This window comes from Hevea brasiliensis, unplaced genomic scaffold (assembly GCF_030052815.1).
Source record: "Hevea brasiliensis isolate MT/VB/25A 57/8 unplaced genomic scaffold, ASM3005281v1 Scaf20, whole genome shotgun sequence".
Classification (NCBI taxonomy): domain Eukaryota; kingdom Viridiplantae; phylum Streptophyta; class Magnoliopsida; order Malpighiales; family Euphorbiaceae; genus Hevea; species Hevea brasiliensis.
In genome coordinates this window covers 111,133-131,172 of record NW_026614696.1, presented here as the reverse complement: position 1 = coordinate 131,172, position 20,040 = coordinate 111,133, and positions in this window count along the sequence as shown.

The following is a 20,040-nucleotide window of genomic DNA, read 5'->3' as shown; positions in this document are numbered from 1 at the left end:
AAATCTTTTTAATCAAGAACTGGAATTAAAAGAGAACATAATATTCATAGCAAATGGAGTTTGACATAAACCATGACTCTAGCTTGAGTTGGGATTTTGTAACAGAGAGATTCTAGTGCATGGTAACATATGATTATAGGTTCATTTAAGGTAAACCTTATTACTAATTGGGTGTCCATGGCATGCTATGCTAGGTATTAACCATGGTCTATGAGGTGCATAAAATGATTTAGAGAAATCATTTATGGTAAGAAAGAGTTCTGATGATATTAAGAGTTGATATCATGTCTCATTGCCAATTAGTGATGAGGCTAGTAAGTCACACACATACACAAGTAGTCACCTAATTAAATATGATTTAATTAATTAATTAAAGAGTTTAATTGATTAATTAAATAGGTTTGGTTTGCAATTAGATTGCAAAGTCCCTAGCATGACTTGAAACTAAATATAGATTATTGGATATATAGTATAAGTTAAATTTATATTTAAAGTGTTTAAATATAAATTTAATTAATGAGAAATTAATTAATAGAGATTAATTAATTAATTTATATTTGATATAAATTAATTAGAAGAAGAGAAATAATTATTTTGGGTTAAGAACTCAAAATTAAGACACAGGGGCATTTTGGTCATTTCGCAGTGTGACACGTGGCACCATGAGATGGTGTCACACCCTACCCCTCTGTAAGGCATAACATGATCCCGTAGTATACCTAATGAATTACCAACTCCGTCTACTGATAACCTATTAAATACACTACAAGGGATTTTAAAAACTTTTCTTACTTCTTTTACAGTGGTGAGCACTATTTACAGTGTTAAAACCTTTTGAATCAAGTGATAGAACTAACACATTTGAATTATTTGGAATTTCTGTAAAATTTTGGCAGAGTGCCATCTGTATTTTGGATAAAACAGTTCTTCAGAAAAACCTGTAAAAAGCACTTCAATATATATTTCCAAACCTCAACTCCAACATGTTTCTCAACACAACATATTTCTCAACTCAAATCCATAGTAATTTTTTAAAGACTGAGATACAAGAAATATAATACAATTTTTACAAGTCAAAATAACTCATAATTTATTTTACAACTTTAATGTACAATTTTATTTTACAACTGCTCAAAACCAAGAACAATATATACATACAGTGAACATACATTACAGTACAAAATGCAAAATGTGGTATACTCAATATACCCGATGATCTCTCAATGTAGTACTAGCGCCTAGTCTGCTTGCCTATCGATCTGTCTACTGCGGATAAAGAATGAAAGCTATCCGAGTAAAATTTACTCAGTGATGCACAATAACAATTTGAAATGGATATATAAATCTTTTATTGGCAGTTCACAAATCAAATGATTCACAATTCCATTTCACAATTTACAAAATTCATCTAATACAAATTTGATCAAATAACTGAGTAACACAGTTTTGCCAATCAATAACACAATTTGATCAAATAACTGAATAACACGATTTTGCCAATCCTTAACACAATTTGATCAAATAACTGAAGAATACAGTTTTGCCAATCAATAACACAATTTGATCAAATAATTGAATAATACAGTGTTGCCGATCGATAACACAATTTAGGCCATGACACAATTTTTCCACACATGCCGTGTTGTACACCACGACAAGACACACTCACCCCAATAATCGAAATCAATGAGGGAGGAAGCTAGCTGAATAATGAGTACTCATCCACACTCACCTCAGACTGGCAAGTCAAAGAGGGAGGAACATAATCACACTTACCCCAGACTGATAAGTCAAAGAGGGAGGAATATATCACACTCACCCCATAAATGGAGGAGGAACATAGTAACAGTGTCATGCCAAGTGTGAATCAAAACAATTTCAAATCACAATATTTCATATTTTATCTCAAAATTTCTATTTACAAAGTTGGCAACACAATAATTTCCAAATAATATTCCCAAAACCAAAACAATCAAAAATTATTCATAACTCATTTCTCCAAATAAATTTGCTAGTAAAAGCAGTGAATATAAAAGTATTGTGCACGGACACAATTTAAAACTATAATGTTCAATTAAATTTTTTAGTAGAAAATGAGAAGTCAAAATTATTGTGCACAAACACAATTTAAAACAATAACATATAAATAATCATAATTTATTTCAATTGAAAAATTCAAAAGAATTAATTATTGTGCACAAACCTCTGATAACTGTCTCTTGGCTCTGACTCAGTATTTCCTTCCCCTCCCTGAGTCTTTGCTAACTGAGAAACACAATTTGAAGTATTTCAGTACTCATTTAAACTGTCTCTAACGATAATGCTTGATAATTAATTCACTGAATTCATTTATTCGCTTAGTCAACCTACTATGTCGACCCTTGGTACATTCTAGGTAATTTAGGTTTTAATGTTATTAATATGTCACATTCGATAGTATTTTAGGGTTGGTACATGTTACCAATTTCAGTTCCGTGTATACTGCATTTTCTTGCAATTTGCTGGATTCCGGGATACTAGTTTGACCTAGCCGAACGACCTAGTTCCCTCAGTTTTCGGGTTTCGGTCAAAACTACAAACTTGTAGATCTATGTCTTATGGAATGCAGGGCAAAATTTTAGGTCATTCTGAGTTATGTAGACCAAGTTATGGTCATTTTACTATTGCTGGTCAAATTGCACCAAAATTGGTCATTTTAGGTCACTTTAGGTCATTTTAGGCTCGGCCAGTTTTTGGACCCAAACTTGTGCAAGCTGTTTGACTTGATTATGGTCATTTCTGGGCTTTGGTGTCTTCATAAGACTTGTAGGTATGGGTCTTAACTATTCAGGGTTAAAATTTCAGGTCAATTGGACCTGTTTTGAGTGAGTTATGGCCTAAAAACTAACTGCTGCCCAAATGGTAAATTTTCAGGCCTCATTTGCACTTAATCCGGATTTGGTCATTTTTCAAGCTATCTTGCAAGCAGAATTTTGGCAAGCTTTCTTCATGAAAGTTGGCACATTTTGTGCCTAGTTTCACCTCCAATTGGTCTCATACCAATTGGAGTCACACACTTAAAGTTATAGGCCTAAAACTCAAACTGCCTTATTGAAATTCTTGCATACACATCAAGCATCACTTTTAACACTCACCAAACTTAACATTCAAACCAATTCTGGTTGTACCACAACCTAAACATAATTCACAACACATTATAGGTCATTTTGGCAGCTTACAATTACATTCAACATACACCAACAAGTGCAGAATTTTTCAATCCAATTTACAACAATTCAATCACCTTTTTATGCTCATTTACATGTCCCACTTCACACCACCTTACACACACTCAAACTGCCATAACAATCAACACATTTTAACATCATTATTCCATAAACCAAGCATCAATTCCAGCATTCTTCAAGAGTTAGCAAACTGCCACAATGGTACACTTACATTCTATTACTTTCCAAGCTTTAAATTTCATTTTACATTTACATATACTAAGTATACATCACCCAACAATTTCCTACACAATATACATTTAATCAATCATTTAATCTACCATTTAGAAGCAAGAATAAGCTGTCCTCAAAGTGTTTCCATGGCTGCCAAAAATACAGCTCTCCCTTTAAACATCAAACCTCAAAATTCTTTCCACAATTCAAGTACCCATAACATCCACACAAACTTTAATGAAGCAAGCATCAAAAATACATACTTACCACTTTTGAAATTCTTCAAAACCTCACCAAAACTTAAATTTCTTACTGCCTATCTACTACCCAAGTTGTATAGAATAACTTTAGTGAAGGACTCTTGAAGAAACTAGGGCTTGATCATGGAGGATTGGAGCTTCATGCATGAATGGCCATGGAGTTTTCATTGGGATGCATTCGGCTGGTTCATTTACTGGAGGTTGAAGATGATGTTCAGCTGTCCAAAGTGTCTTTTATAGGTGGTCCAAGCTACCTTAGTGGAGCACTTAATTTATTTTAATGTTTAATTATTCAAACTTTCTCAATTTTCATTTTTATGCCCCAAACTTCCATCATTTATACTATGTACCACAATTTTAATTTTCATGACATTTTACAAATATAATATCATGTATTTTTAATGGATATTTAGGTCAAAAGACAACTCGGGTGTCAAATGACCAAAATGCCCCTGTTCGGGTTGCATTCCCGATTTTTCCGTAATACCGGGTTTTGTCCGTTTTTCGATTTCTCACTTTTCTTTGTACTAATTATTTAATTTTTATTTAATATTTCTAATGGTATTTATACTTCAATAGGGGTCTATTTAAGTCCTAAAAATATTTCCCAGGGTTCGCCGCGGTCCAGGGCTAGTCAACGGTCCACGCCGTGACTTCCCGATGCTGTCACCCATCGCTAGGGTTCTCAGCTCGCTTAACTTAGTTGCATTTCTTTACTATTATTTTTCCTTTGTTTTTCTTGTATTTTCTTTTCTTGTATTTCATTATTTAATGTCTCCTCACTCATATCGAAGTATAGTTCTAGGCATTCTAGCTGTCCGGACAACACTGATCACCGGAACAGTAGAATACACTACCGAACTTAGGGGTGTTACAGATGGTGACACGTGGAATTACACATAAGCTTGCCAAATGTCTTTTAATAATGTAAGATGATTAAAATTAAGATTAAATATAGGTTTGACACTTGGCACAATGTGATTAGGTCACTTAAACCTAGAGCTAATCAAAGGGTGACATGTGGCAAGGGTTTAATTTGTTAACCTAGCTATATAAGTGTTGTTATGAGAAAATAAAATACAACTAGCAGCCACACTCCTTTGTCAAGCCATTTTGAAGCTCTCCCTCTCTTCGTCTTCATCTCTCATCAATTCAAAGAGATTAACCATCAATCTCTTGAATTAAAAATACTAGAAATTGTTTCTAGTGTCCTGTTTACATCTCTAATCTCTTAAAAGGCAGAACTTGAATTTCTAATTAATAGAAAAAGCTTTAGAAGCTGTTCAAGGGCTGCCATAGGTGTTCTTGGTGTGGACAAGCTAGAGGGACAACATTTGGTGTCCTGAAGATGAATCTCAAAGGCGCAAATATGCTGCAGTGCATCAAGAGGTTAGTGTAATCATTCTTGATTTAATCTAGGGTTCTAAAATTAATCTGGTTAATTTTAAAATCTTAAATGGCAAATACAGATCCAAAAACATATTAAAAGAGTTTTAATATGTTGTTTATCATTGAAATCAAATAGTTAAAAATAAATCTTGCATGATGCATGTGACCTTAAGTGAAAATTTTTGAATTCAATGGTATAAACTTGTGTTTTTCACGCTTCTGTTCCTTCAGGGAGAAAGATGAGATTTGTTGATTTGTATGACTTAAATTGTTTAAAAGTGGTTTGTGATGAAATAACTTGAGTTAGATGTTGAACTATGTGTGGTGGATGTGTTAGATGACATAAAAAGCATGAAATGGACACTTGGGAATTAGGGTTTGTGAAAAAATTAGAGTTTTGCTTATGAAATGGCATATTAACCTTGTAATGGTCAATTAGTAACCATTTGAATGTGTGTGAGGAGGAATTGAAGTGAGTAAGGATAATGGAGTTGAGTGTAGGTATGCTGCCCTTGGTGACCTGCAGGACTAGGTGTGAGTCCAATAGGTTTGGTAGCCATAAATGGAGATGTATAGGTTCAATTGGTGCAAGGCCAATTAGACATGAAACTAGACACATAATGGCACAACTTTGGTGAAGAAACCCTGCCCAGAAAACCAAACTAAGTTGACCTAAAAATTACCCTAATCTAGGTGACCAACAGGCTGTCCCTGGAAAATGACCAAATAAATAGTGTTTGTTCAAATGGTCATAACTCAGTGTAGGCAAGTTCAATCTATCTGAAATTTTACCAGCAGAAAGCTGAGACATAGCCCTACAACTTTCATGAAGAACACAAATCCAAATTCTGACCATAACCTAGTCAAATTGCCAACCAAACTTAGGTCACCAAATCTGGCAGAATCAAATTGCCCATAAATTCTGGGTACAGGTCAATCCGGCCAGTTATGGTAAAATGACCATAACTTGAGTTACAAAACTCCAAATGGAGTGATTCAATAAAAGAAATGTAACTAGACACAATAAGGAATAACTTTCATGAAGATAATTTTGTCAGATTTCTACTGTACAAATGACCAATGAAACAGTAAACTTAGTGCTTGAGATCTAAAAATTGTGAATAACTAACACTAAGCTTTGAAATGTTATTGGCAACCAATACCAACAACTTTAGAATGAAAAATGTGGTATCTTGGTGAACTTAGGTTCAATAAATTCATTATGTATTAAAAAAGTCAACAATTTGAGTGAATAGTAATATAAAGACACAAAGTGTAAGAACTATATTGTTAAAGGGAAATTAAGGCCATAAATTTGAAATCCATGAATTAAAACATGAAAAGTAAGTCACTTAATTGATGTGAATAGGTAGTTAGGGCTTATATGCCAATCACAAATAGAATTCATAAAATGTATAAATAAGAAAGGAAAAATGTTTTGAATACAATGGTACATGTGAATCATTATTTTGAATTGTGATCAATATGAATAACATAATGAATGAATAAATTAACCATATTAATGCATGAATGAGACATTAGTTCTCATTATTGTAGAAAGGAAAAGTACTTTGAGTACAATGGTATAAAAGGATAATTGATGTGAATTATGATCATATAAATGATCAAATGAATGTATAAATTATAATTGAAATTTATCATGAAATAATAAAGTTATAAAACACAATATATTAATATTTAATAATATTATGTGCCCTTGTATTGCCTAGATATGTGTGTCAGATTAGATAGTTTGGTATGCCAATAGGGTATTATTTTAGTAGTACTGCGAAAGGCTTTATACCCGTATTCATGGCTTTATGCCCGCATTCATGGCTTTATGCCCGCACTCATGGCTTAATGCCTGATTATGTGTTATCATGGCTTTTTAGCCATACTGACTGCTTTCGTGGTTGACGTTCTGCGTCCCATGGTATGACGACCCGAGGCACCGCGGTGTCCAGTGCCAACGACCCGTTATCCAGTTTAGTCAGTCTGTTATAGGTTACTTGGGCAGTTTAATTTATTAAAATAAGTTATGAATATTAGCAAGTAAAAATGCTAGAAAGCAAAGAAATGAGTAAGAAGTTCCGAAATAAATTAGATTAGCTCCAAAAATTTATTTCTTAGAATGATTTGAAGTACATTAAACTAGTTCTAAAAATTTTGAATATTACGAAATGATTGTAAACAACTTAGAAAGTATCAAGGAAGTGATAAAAAAAACTAGTAGAAGAATTATAACTTAAATAACACTACAAATGTGACTTACATAAGAATATAAGTATAAGTTTAAATTTTGGATTATTCGTATCTGGTACATTATTAATGCAAATTTCTAAACTGAGCACCTCCAAAGAAGAACATGACAGGATAGAGGATAGTTAATATTAGAAACTAAATTAATTATAGATCTAAATTATTCGAATTATGGTTTATTTCTACCTTTATTTGTATATTATTTCCTTGTTATATTATTGCACTACTAAGCAGCAATGCTTAGCGCGATGGATTTTTTTCCTCGCGCAGGTAATGAAGTTAACGCTCAGTGAATACCAAACAGAGATTTTGGAGTTCTGATCTGCCAAGTGTTCAAGGTTGTCACCTCTTCAGCAATGCATGTAGATAGGGTCCATATAGATCATATTATATATTTTGTACATTATAATTAGTTATTATTTGTAATGTAAACTATTAATTGTATGTTGAAATATAGATTATGGAACTGTAATTAATTTGTGGATCATGTAAGTTATGAGTTTATGTAATCAGTCTGTAAATCATGTAAATTAATGAAACTTGAGAATTTATATATATAAATTATGCATGAATGGAAATACATGGAAATGAATATGAAATTGAGATATATGAATGAGATGTGAATTATGAGATGGTTATGAAAATAATTGATGAGATTTTTATTATAAAATATTATTGAAAATTTCAAGCTGGTGAATAGTAAAATACGTCAACTGATAATAAAATAGGGGAAATTCCACTAGTTTCTCCATAGAAAAATAATTAATATTAAATTATATAAATTCAAAATTACTAAAATAATAAAGTAAGATAAAATAGAGTGTCCGGCACCGAATGTAGCATGCCTTACTCGGCTATACTGTAGTTTGGGAGAAATTTCAGTTTGGAAGAAATTAAGCCCGAAAACCAAAATAGACTAAAACTTCCAATATTTGATTCACGCAAACTAGGAAACAATACCGCACAATCCTAGTATCTATGCAAAGCCTATGAGGAAAGGAGCTTTTTAGGACCAATCTCGCTAGAAATGATAGTCGGATGATAGAGAAATGTCAAAAAAAAAAAAAAATCAAAGCTAAAGTTTAAGGGCATTTGGGTGATTTTCTGGCCAAAAACTAGCCAAATTCCATAGTTGGAAGGGTGTTAGAGGTCACCAAAGGTGGAGGGTGGTTGAAGGAGGTGGCTGGTGGGGGAAAGGAGGAAGAGGGAAGAAGAAAAATGGAATAATGGGCTTAATTTATCTTTTTTTTTTTTTTTACTTAAAAGTAAAATTTCAAATTGACCCTTACATTTTAAGGGGTTCTTCACCTTAGTCCAAAGGACAATAACATTACAATTAAATAATAAAACATACATTAAATAATATTTTCAAATGCATAATAATAATAATAATAATAATAATAATAATAATAATAATAATAATAAAATCAGAATATAAAATATAAATAAAAGCATAGTAATATAACCATGACCGTATTAACCTTGTGCATAAGGAGAAAATTTAAAATGCTATATTTAATAACTTCTTTAAAAATTATAATATTATATTAAACATTTGAAATAGCCACTTTAAAATAATGCCATGAAATATATTTATTGAATAAAATAATATTAAAATACTATTAGAATTTATAAAATTTTTATTTTAAAAAATTCAGGCTATATCATTTTATTTCTCACCAGTTGTATCTCTTGCAATTATTTTTCTAGTTAAGGAAATAAAATTTTAATTAATTATAATTTATCACAGTTAAAGAAAATTCGACCAAATTATTTAAGGAAAAAATTTTAGACTAATTATAATAAAATTTTAGACTAATTATAATTGTAATGTACTCAAAACAAATTTGACTAAACTATTTATGGAAATAATTTTTGAATTAGTTAGAATTATAATATACATTTTAAAATATTTTTTTAATTGGAATCGTAGAAAACCGCAATATTGAAATCAGCCAATCTTCATGTGGCCTTGGTTTCCTTTATTTCTTGAACTAGAATTGCTAGTTCCTACACTGTGGCTAAACCTAATTGCGCGGATAAAGAGATACAGGGAAGAAGAGATTATGCAAATAAAAAAAAAAAATTTGAAATCCACTTTTTATTGTTTAAACTCAATAGTTTTTGTTTTAAAAATATTTTTAAGGAAACCAAAAAGGGGAAAGAAACAAAAATGGATTTTACGTTTGGGATATATAAATTCATAATTGTATAATATAGTTTAGTTTTTTATCACTTTAAAGACGGTAGTTTAATATGAATATATCATTTTACAAAGCATATTTAAAAAGAATACATAATTAAAAAGAATATACTAACATGAATTGTGACACTAATCATATATATATATATATATATATATATATATATATATATATATATATATATATATATATAATCCAACAATGACGATTCTATGATTTGAACTCTTAACCTCACATATAAAGTTTACTTGGAGATCACATCTTTAATCCAACCACTTGTTAATCAGAATAAGTTATTTATTAGATGCATGATAAATAAATCTTCAATATGCTTCGCACTTTTCTACTAAAAAGTGTTAAAAATAATAATTATAATTAAAAAGAATGTCCACAAGTAGCTTATGATATATTCGAATATCTACATATAAAAAAATAATAATAAAATAGTATGTTGGATTATATTAAATTTTATGAAAAGGACGAAATTATTTCCACTAGATAATTAATATAATGTAATTAATATAATGCTTTGATACTAAAAAAATTATCATTTGCATGATCTTATAGCATTTGGACACATCAATAATCTATTAAATGACTATTTATTTAATAAATTTATTTATTTATTACATGATCATAAGTGAAATATATATATATATATATATATATATATATATATATATATATATATATATATATATATATATATATATATATATATATATATTTATTTATTTATTTATTTATTTATTTATGTTTATAATTTTATGGTTTATTATTAATTAGTATAGTTGTTTTCTTGAGATTTTAGTTTTGCAATTAATTTATTTTCTTATCAAAATAACAAAAAAAAAAGTAATTTTAATTAGGCTAAATAACAAAAAAAATTCAAAACCTTTATATCAATTTTAACTAGAACTTTTAATTTTATAAATTTAATCATAAACTTTTCATATTGTTTTCAATTTTAGTAATAAATTTAATAAAAAATAATTAAAATCGTTAATTGATAAATCATTCAAATCTTTTCATTTATATATTATCAGTTTAATTAATCTATTGAATTTTATTAATTTGCTCAATGATTTTAATATTTTCATTAATTTTAACAACTTTCTATTAATAAAAATATAATAATTGAATAATATATCAAATATTAATTGTCAATTTTTTTCTCTCTATCTATTATATTTTAATTTTTACATTTTATTTTTAAGTACAAGGATTTGTTTGGCTTGTTTTTTTAAAAAAATTAAATTAATTTCAATCAATAAAAAGGATTTTTTTAGTATAAAATTTAAATGAAAATAAATATAAAGTATATTTTATGTAATAAATAAAAATATTTAAATATAAGGTTTAGATTAATGGACTTGTTAATCAAATAAAACTTCAAAAATTATATTATAATTTTACCATTAACATTTCCAAATTCAGTATAGCCTTTTGACTACAATTGCAACAAATCCTAAAGTTAAGTTATTTAAAGAATTTGCTATAATTATAAATTGACGCAAACGTTTAGACATTTTCATCCATTAGGCCTCGGCTAAATTGAACATAACATCAAGTTGAATCACTTCAAAATTAATTAATTACATATTTATTGAATTTTGGGGTGTTAGAAAAAATGCTGAAGTGGGAAATTCAAAGAAAAATAGAAATCAAGGAATTTGAATAATTAACGAATTTGATACATAAGAAATTTTGTTGATCAATTATAATTACAATATAATTAAGGAAGTTTAACGAGTTTTTATTATTTATAATTATATCATAATTAAGGAAATTTTGTTAATCTAGTTATGGAGAAATATTTTAATTAAATATAATTGTAACATAATTAAGGAAATCTAAATAACAGTTAAGGAAATAATTTTTTTATTAATTATAATTTTACATAACTAATAAGATATGATCAAACTATTAAGGAAATAAAATTTTAATTAAATATAATCTTATCATAATTAAAGAAAATCTGACCACAATATTTAAGGAAAAAATTTTTAGATTAATTGTAATTGTAATATACTCAAATAAAGTTTACTGAACTATAATACCCCTCTTCATGGTCTAGTCAGAATAAGAGCGTTGGTTATTTAAGAACAAGTATAGTAAGATACAAACTTTAGTTTTAGTTAATAAAAGTTTTAAACATACATTTGGTCGCCGAAACTTAACAGCGTGTCAAATGTAATTACAGAATATAGACTAGGTAGTAGTGTTCAGCTTTAACAGCTGGGATACAGAATTTATCTACTGTGTTAGGAGCCCGCCATCATTGCAGCGACAATTATATTGTCAATTATGGTGACATTGGTCGTGGTCCTCAGTACTTCATGTGCGGTTCATTTAATGCGCTTACCTAGTTTTTACTCATCAATTTCCTGTTCGGTGCCTCTTCAAGTGTTACCTTAAGAGATCAGTCTCAATGGCATCCAGGTAGTCTTTTTGGGTGACCTAATGACCTGTCGTAGGAAGGGATAGGGTAGCCCATCAACCGATTAGGTAAGGATCATTACCTTTTTAAATACAGGCATGATACACCATATATACGAAGGTGGCAGTTGCCATAGGCCTACATGTCATCAATCCATCAGGTGGATATTTTTATATGTATCAGTCATTTTACAATGTTCACTCTACAAGTTGCATTAGGCACCTTGCCAATGGTATAAGAAACTGGCAAATGCCTTAGTAAATCATGGTTTTCAAGCTTCTAATAATGATACATAACTATTTTTCTACAGTCAAAATAAAGTCCACACATTTTGCATGATTTATGTTAATGATATCCTCTTTACAATCAACAATGATGCCTTTGTTACTACTCTTATATCATCTCTAAAAAAGTACTTTTATGTCAAAGATCATGGTGTTGTTGAATATTTTCTAGGTATTGAAGCCACCAAGACTAATAATGGTTTGACTAATAATGGTTTGCTTCTTTCTCAATGAAAATATATCAGTGATCTTCTTCATAGGTCGAAAATGATAGGATGCAAGGGTTGCTCCACACCTGCTATAACGCCCTCACTATAGATAGTTCGTATATTCTACTGTTCCAACGACTAATATCTGTTCAGACAGCTAGAATGTCTGGAACTATACTTAAACTATAGTGAAGAGACATAAATTAATGGAATAAATGTTAAAAAATATAAGAAAAATTAAGAGAAAATAAAGGAAATGAAATGCAATTGGGTTAAATGAGCTGAGGTTCCAGCGATGGGTGACTGTACTGGAAAGCAACTGTGAAGACAGTTGCCGACCCCAAACCCTCGAGGAACCCTAGGAAATAATTTTTGGGACTTAATTAAAGGTTTACTGAGGTATAAATGATATTAAAAATGTCAAAGAAAATTCAAGAAAATTTATTAATCGGTACAGACAAAAATAGCCCGACAAGCATAACGAAGGGCATTTTGGTCATTTCACCCTTAGAGTAGAATTTTGACCCAAATGTCAATTAAAATGAGAGAGATTAACACACATAAAATAAATTAAAATCATGAAAATTGCAATGGAAATGGAAAAAGAAAAGAAAAGAAAAGGAAAGAAATGGGATTTATGACATCATGGATGATGTCATTATTATCTTATTAATAAAACTTAAAAAAAATTTGGATAAAGAAGTAAAATAAGACAAAATTTGACCAAAAAATCAAATTCATCTTCTTCCTTCCATCTCTCCCTTGGCCGGCTACTATAGGTAGCACCCTTCCACCATTTTTGTCAAGCTTAAGCTTGATTTCTCCTTTATCCCTCCACCAAAATCCATAAGTCCTTTTATCAAAAATTAATCCCACACCTAGACTAAGCTATTGGCAGCCAAGAAATTAATCCCACACTATGAATAAGGCCATAGTGTCATAGTGAATTGCGTTGTCCTCTGAGAATACAGGGTTATGAGTTTCCAGCCGATTTGATTAAACTACCATTTCATGAGTTTGATGTGATACTGGGAATGGATTGGTTATCACGTCATCAGGCGATGGTAGATTGTCGGTTGAAGAGAATTTCACTACAAACAGTAGATAGGGATGAGATTACAGTTGTGGGTGAAGGAAGGGTTTGTCTTTCTACTATCATATCAACCACAGCAACCAAAAGATTGATGAGGAAAAGCTGTGAGGCTTTCTTAACACGTATGGTTGACATTAGGAGGAATAGCCTGAGCTTACTAGACATCCCCACTGTATGTGATTTTTCGGATGTATTTCAGGAAGAGTTGTCTGGTTTGCCACTAGAAAGAGAGGTAGAGTTTGCTATAGAGGTTATGTCGGGTACTGTACCGATTTCCATTGCTCCATGTAAGATGGAACCTACTGAACTGAGAGAGTTAAAAGTTCAGTTATAGGAACTACTGGATAAGTGTGTCACTATGGGGAGCACCGATGCTATTTGTGAAAAAGAAGGATGGTACCCTTCGGCTTTGTATAAACTACTGGCAGCTAAATAAGGTGACTGTAAAAAACAAATATCCTTTATCACGGATAGATGACCTGTTTGATCAACTGAAGGGAGTCGATATATTTTCCAAAATAAATCTCAGATCAGGCTACCATCAATTAAGGGTAAAGGAGAGAGATGTGCCAAAAACTGCTTTCAGAACCCGGTATGGACACTATGAGTTCCTAGTGATGTCATTTAGGCTGACGAATGCACCAGCAACTTTTATGGACCTAACGAATCGTATCTTTTATCCCTACTTGGATCGGTTTATTGTGGTCTTTATATATGATATTCTGGTGTATTCTAAGAACCGAGAGGAGCATGATGAACACCTACGATTAGTACTATAGACACTGTGGAAAAAGCAGTTGTATGCCAAGTTGTTCAAGTGTGACTTCTAGTTAGATGAGATATCTTTTCTTGGGCACATTGTATCAGCAGATGGGATCAAGGTAGATCCAAAGAAGATTGAAGCAGTAGTTGAATGGAAGCCTCCTAAAAATGTAACAGAGGTCAGAAGCTTCTTGGGGTTAGCTGGGTACTATAGGAGATTTGTGAAGGGATTCTCCCTTATAGCAGCCCCACTGACTAAGCTGCTACATAAGAATGTCAAGTTTGACTGGAATGACAAATGCCAAGCTAGCTTTGAAAAGCTAAAGGCTATGCTCATAGAGGCCCTAGCGTTGATACAACCAAAGTTGGGGAAAGACTATGTGATCTACAGTGATGCCTCTCATAACAGGCTTGGGTGTGTTCTAATATAAGAAGGGAAAGTATTTGCCTATGCTTCCAGATAGCTAAGGCCACATGAAAAAAACTACCCAATGCATGATCTGGAATTGACAATAATAATATTTGCATTGAAGATATGGAGGCATTACTTATACGATGAGAAGTATTATATCTACACGGATCACAAGAGTCTGAAGTACTTGCCAACCTAGAAGGAACTTAATCTGAGATAGAGGAGATGGGTTGAATTCCTTAAGGATTATGACTGTGTGATCAACTATCACCCTGAGAAGGCAAATGTAGTGGCTGACACACTGAGCAGGAAGTCCACGATGGCTTTGAGAGCACTGAATGCTCGGTTGTCCTTAGCACCAGATAGGACTATTTTGGCCAAGTTTCATGTAAAGCCAAACTTGCTACAGCAAATACAAGAAGCACAGATAAGGGATGAAAAGTTGATAACTATTATGGGCAGAGTTAAAGAGGGGAAGGAGACTGATTATGACTTGAAAGGAGATGGGTGCCTGTATTATAAAGGCAGAATCTGTGTACCAAGAGATGAGGAACTGAAGAATAATATCTTGAAAGAGGAGTACAGTAGCTTCCTTGCTATGCACCCAGGAAGTACCAAGATGTATCATGACCCAAAGGCACAGTACTGGTGGCCTAAAATAAAGAAAGATATTAGTGATTTTGTGACTAGATGTCTGACATGCCAGGAGGTTAAAGCTAAGCATTAGGTTCCATTAGGGTTGCTGCAACCCATATCTATACCAGAGTGGAAATGGGACTGCATCACCATGGATTTTATAACTGGGCTACCTTTGACACAGAAGAAGCATGATAATATCTGGGTGGTTGTTGATAGATTAACAAAATTAGCTCATTTCTTACCTATCAGAACTGACTACTCATTGGAAAGATTAGCAGAGATCTACATAGCTGAGATAGTACAGTCACATAGAGTGCTGACATCGATCATATCTGACCAAGACCCGAGGTTTACTTCGAGGTTTTGGATGAAGTTACAGGAGTTGTTAGGCACTCAACTGCATTTCAGTACGGCTTTTTATCCTCAGACGGATGGACAGTCCGAAAGGGTGATTCAAGTAACCCTTAGAACTTAGTGAATTGTTATAATTGTTAAAGGAATGATAACAATGACATGACATGAATGATATGATAGGTATTGGAGGATATGCTTCAAAGCTGTATTATTGACTTTGAAGGAAGTTGGGAGAAGTACCTTCCTTTGGTAGAGTTTGCTTATAATAATAGCTACCAAGCCAGCATAAAAATGGCTCCATATGAAGCATTGTATGGGAGATGCAGGACTCCCTTATGTTGGACAGAGATGGGTAAGGAGAAAGTAGTGGGCCCAGACTTAGTGAGGTAGACTGAAGAGAAGGTGAAACTCATCAGAGACAATTTGAAAGTCGTCTCAGATAGACAGAAGTCATATGCCAGAGTATGAGGTTGGCGATAAGGTATTTCTCAAGGTATCACCTTGGAAGAAAGTGCTAAGATTTGTCAAAAAGGGTAAGATAAGCCCTAGGTTTATTAGTCCATACGATGTCATTGAATGTGTGGGTCCAGTAGCCTACAGGCTAGCCTTACTGCTTGAGTTGGACAAGATTCACAGCGTATTCCATGTGTCGATGCTCAGGAGATGCAGATCAGATCCTTCACATATCATTTCAATAGAAGAAATAATTGTACAACTTGACTTGACATATGAAGAAGAGCCAATCAGAATCTTGGCACAGGAGATAAAAGAGCTAAAAAATAAGAGAATTCCATTGGTGAAAGTCCTATGGAGACACCACAACACAGAAGAGGCGACATGAGAGAGGGAGGAGACGATGAGGCAACTGTTCCCTCAGCTTTTCACATTAGGTAGGGGAAGAATTGTAACGCCCTCACTGTAGGTAGTCCATATACTCTACTATTCCGATGACTAATGCTTGTTCGGACAGCCAGAATGTCTGTTCGAACAGTCAGAATGTCTGGAACTACACTTAAACTATAGTGAGGAGACATAAATTGATGGAATAAATATTAAGAAAATATAAGAAAAATTAAGAGAAAATAAAGGAAATGAAATGCAACTGGGTTAAATGAGCCGAGGTTCCAACGATGGGTGACCATACCAGAAAGTGACTATGAAGACAGTTGCCAACCCCAGACCCACAAGGAACCCTAGGAAATAATTTTTGGGACTTAATTGAAGGTTTACTGAGGTATAAGTGATATTAAAAATGTCAAAAAAAATTCAAAAAAATTTATTAATCGGTATAGACAAAAATAACCCTACAAGCATAATGAATGGCATTTTGGTCATTTAACCCTCGGAGTGAAATTTTGACCCAAATGTCAATTAAAATGAGAGAGATTAACACACATAAAATGAATTAAAATCATGAAAATTGCAATGGAAATGAAAAAAGAAAAGAAGAGAAAAGGAAAGAAATGGGATTTATGACATCATGGATAATGTCATTATTATCTTATTAATAAAACTTTAAAAAAATTTGGATAAAGAAGTAAAAATAAGACAAAATTTGACCAAAAAAATCAAATTCATCTTCTTCGTTCCATCTCTCCCTTGGCTGGCTACCATAGGTAGCACCCTTCCACCATTTTTGTCAACCTTGAGCATGATTTCCCCTTCACCCCTCCACCAAAATCCACAAGTCCTTTCATCAAAAATTAATCCCACACCTAGACTAAGCTATTGGTAGCCAAGAAAAGAGGAAACAAGGAGGTTTTCACAAGTCCAAGAAGTGTCCCTTAAAGGTTACTGCATTAAAACCCTTTTCTTCCAATTTTAGGTGTAATATGCATGCCAAATTAAGTGGGAAATTCAAGAAATTGAAAGAATTGGTCAAGGAATTAAACATCCCTAATTTGGCAGCCTTGGGAACCTTATGGGGTTTGATGAATTCTTGCATATATACATGATTAGTGATGATGATTGATGAGGTTATATGCATGAGAAGTGATAGGAATTGAATTGATTGAGTTTTGAAATTTCAAATTAGGGTTTGTAATCATGAATTGGGGATTTTGTGCTATGCTTGAAATTGACCTTATTAAGATGAATTGTTGCTTATTAGAAGTGCCATGTATGCCAAATTGTAATTTAGGAGTTGGAGGAAATGAAATTGGGAGTGCCTTTGCTATGCAGGTTGCGGGACTCATTGAGTCCAGTGTTGATTTTGCCCTATAACTGAATTTGTGTTGTTCTAATTGGTATGAGGCCAATTTGAGGTGAAACTAGGGCCAAAATATTCCATTTTTTGTGAAGAAATCATGCTCAAATTCTGTCCACAAATTGACCTAGTTACTGTTTCAATCCGGCTGATCATACACCGAACCCAGAAAAAATGACCAAATGAACAGTACATATTCATTTGGTCATAACTCCCTCTAGACAGGTCCATATGACCTAATTTTTACACCATTGAAAATCTTAGACATAGGACTACAACATTCATGAAGAACATAGAGCCTAAAAATGCCTCTAACTAAACTAAATTACTGACCTAAGTTAGGTTACAAAACTGTCCAGTACCATACTGCCTAGAATTTGCTGGACATAGGCCTACCCGACCAATTTTGGCAAAATGGCTATAAATTGGTCTAAAAAAATCCAACTTCAATGAAACTAGTGGCAAAATTTCTATAAGACATAGATCTACAACATTAGTGTTTTGACCAAAACCCATAAATCAAGGGAACTAGGTCAATTGGCTAGGTCAATTTAGTATGCAAATTTTGAAAATTTCGTAAGTGATCACTTCACCCTAGAATAGTCTTTTAGTCATATCTCCCACTAGGAAACTCCAATTGGGATGAGCCATACTATTTTGGAAACCTAAGAAATAGGGCTCCAACTTTGTTTTAGACACTGTCCTCAAATTATGAATGTAAGAATCCTAAAAGTTAAGTCAAAGCCACTGACCTGAACTGCAATCCTGTTGGCACAGGGTACATGAGTCCAGGCAAGTTATTTAACTATAATTAATTCTACAAAACTTGAAATTTTTCAATTCAAAATTTTGAATGACCCTAAGACATAGGGCAACAATTTCTGTGGAGAACAATAGGCCTAAAAGTGGCTGCAACATGTTCAATTAAGTAGGTAAATTCTAAATCCAAAAGCTGCCTAGTTATAGAACCAGAATTTAGAAATGAACCGATTGTGATTTTTTACCATTGATTATTTAATTACTTTTATTTTAAATTATGCACCACTAAGCAATTCGCTTAGCGCATTGATTTTCCATCACATAGGTACTAGAGACCAGTCAATGCCACTGCAGTAGGGCTCTTACGTAGATTTGACCAGATCTGCCATAGTCTAGAGTCACCTCAATAGTCTGTATTTTGTTGGTAGGGCCCATGTATAGACTTAGTATTTTGGTTTATTGTACATAACATCATGCAATCATATTTTGTGTTGTAAATAAATTTGTAAATTTTTGTATATGGATTTCCACATGAATGAAATATATCTTTTTCTTGGAATTACGTGAGAATTTATGAATGACATGATATATAAGAAAATGAATGGAATATGATTATGTTAACAGGTAAATAGTAAAACCTTTCAGATGCTAATAAAATAGAGGAGGCTCTGTTCGAATCTCCACAGAAATTAAAAAAAAAAAAAATTTCCCACACATGGATTACCTATTTAAATGGTATTTAAAATTAACAATGAATATGACAAGACAAGATAGGGTGCTTCGGCACCAAATGTGGCACACCTTGCTCTGTTACACTGTAAACGGGTAAGGGGCGTCACACCTGCTAGTGCTAAAGATAAACTCACCACTACCTTTATTGCTACTTCTCCTGATGCCACATTGTATAAAAGCATTATTGGTGGCCTTTAATATTTTGGCTTCACCAGAACTGATATAACCTTCTCTATGAACAAAGTCTCTCAGTTTCTTCATTATCCTATTAAAGAACATTGGACTGTCATTAAACAAATTCTTCATTATCTACAACAAATACTGCATCATGGTCTACTTCTCATAAAATCCAACACACAACAACTTAATGTTTATATGGATGTTGATTGGGCCAATAACATTGATGATAGGAAATCCACCACAGGTTATGAAATTTTCATGGACAATAATCTCATTAGCTAGAACTCAAAAAAGTAGAAAATTATGGCCAAATTATCTATAGAGGCAATATAGACACTATTACGTCTGCTACTAGTGATGTAACATGGATACAAAAATTACTTTGTGAAATTAACATGCAACCCTATCCCACCAATTA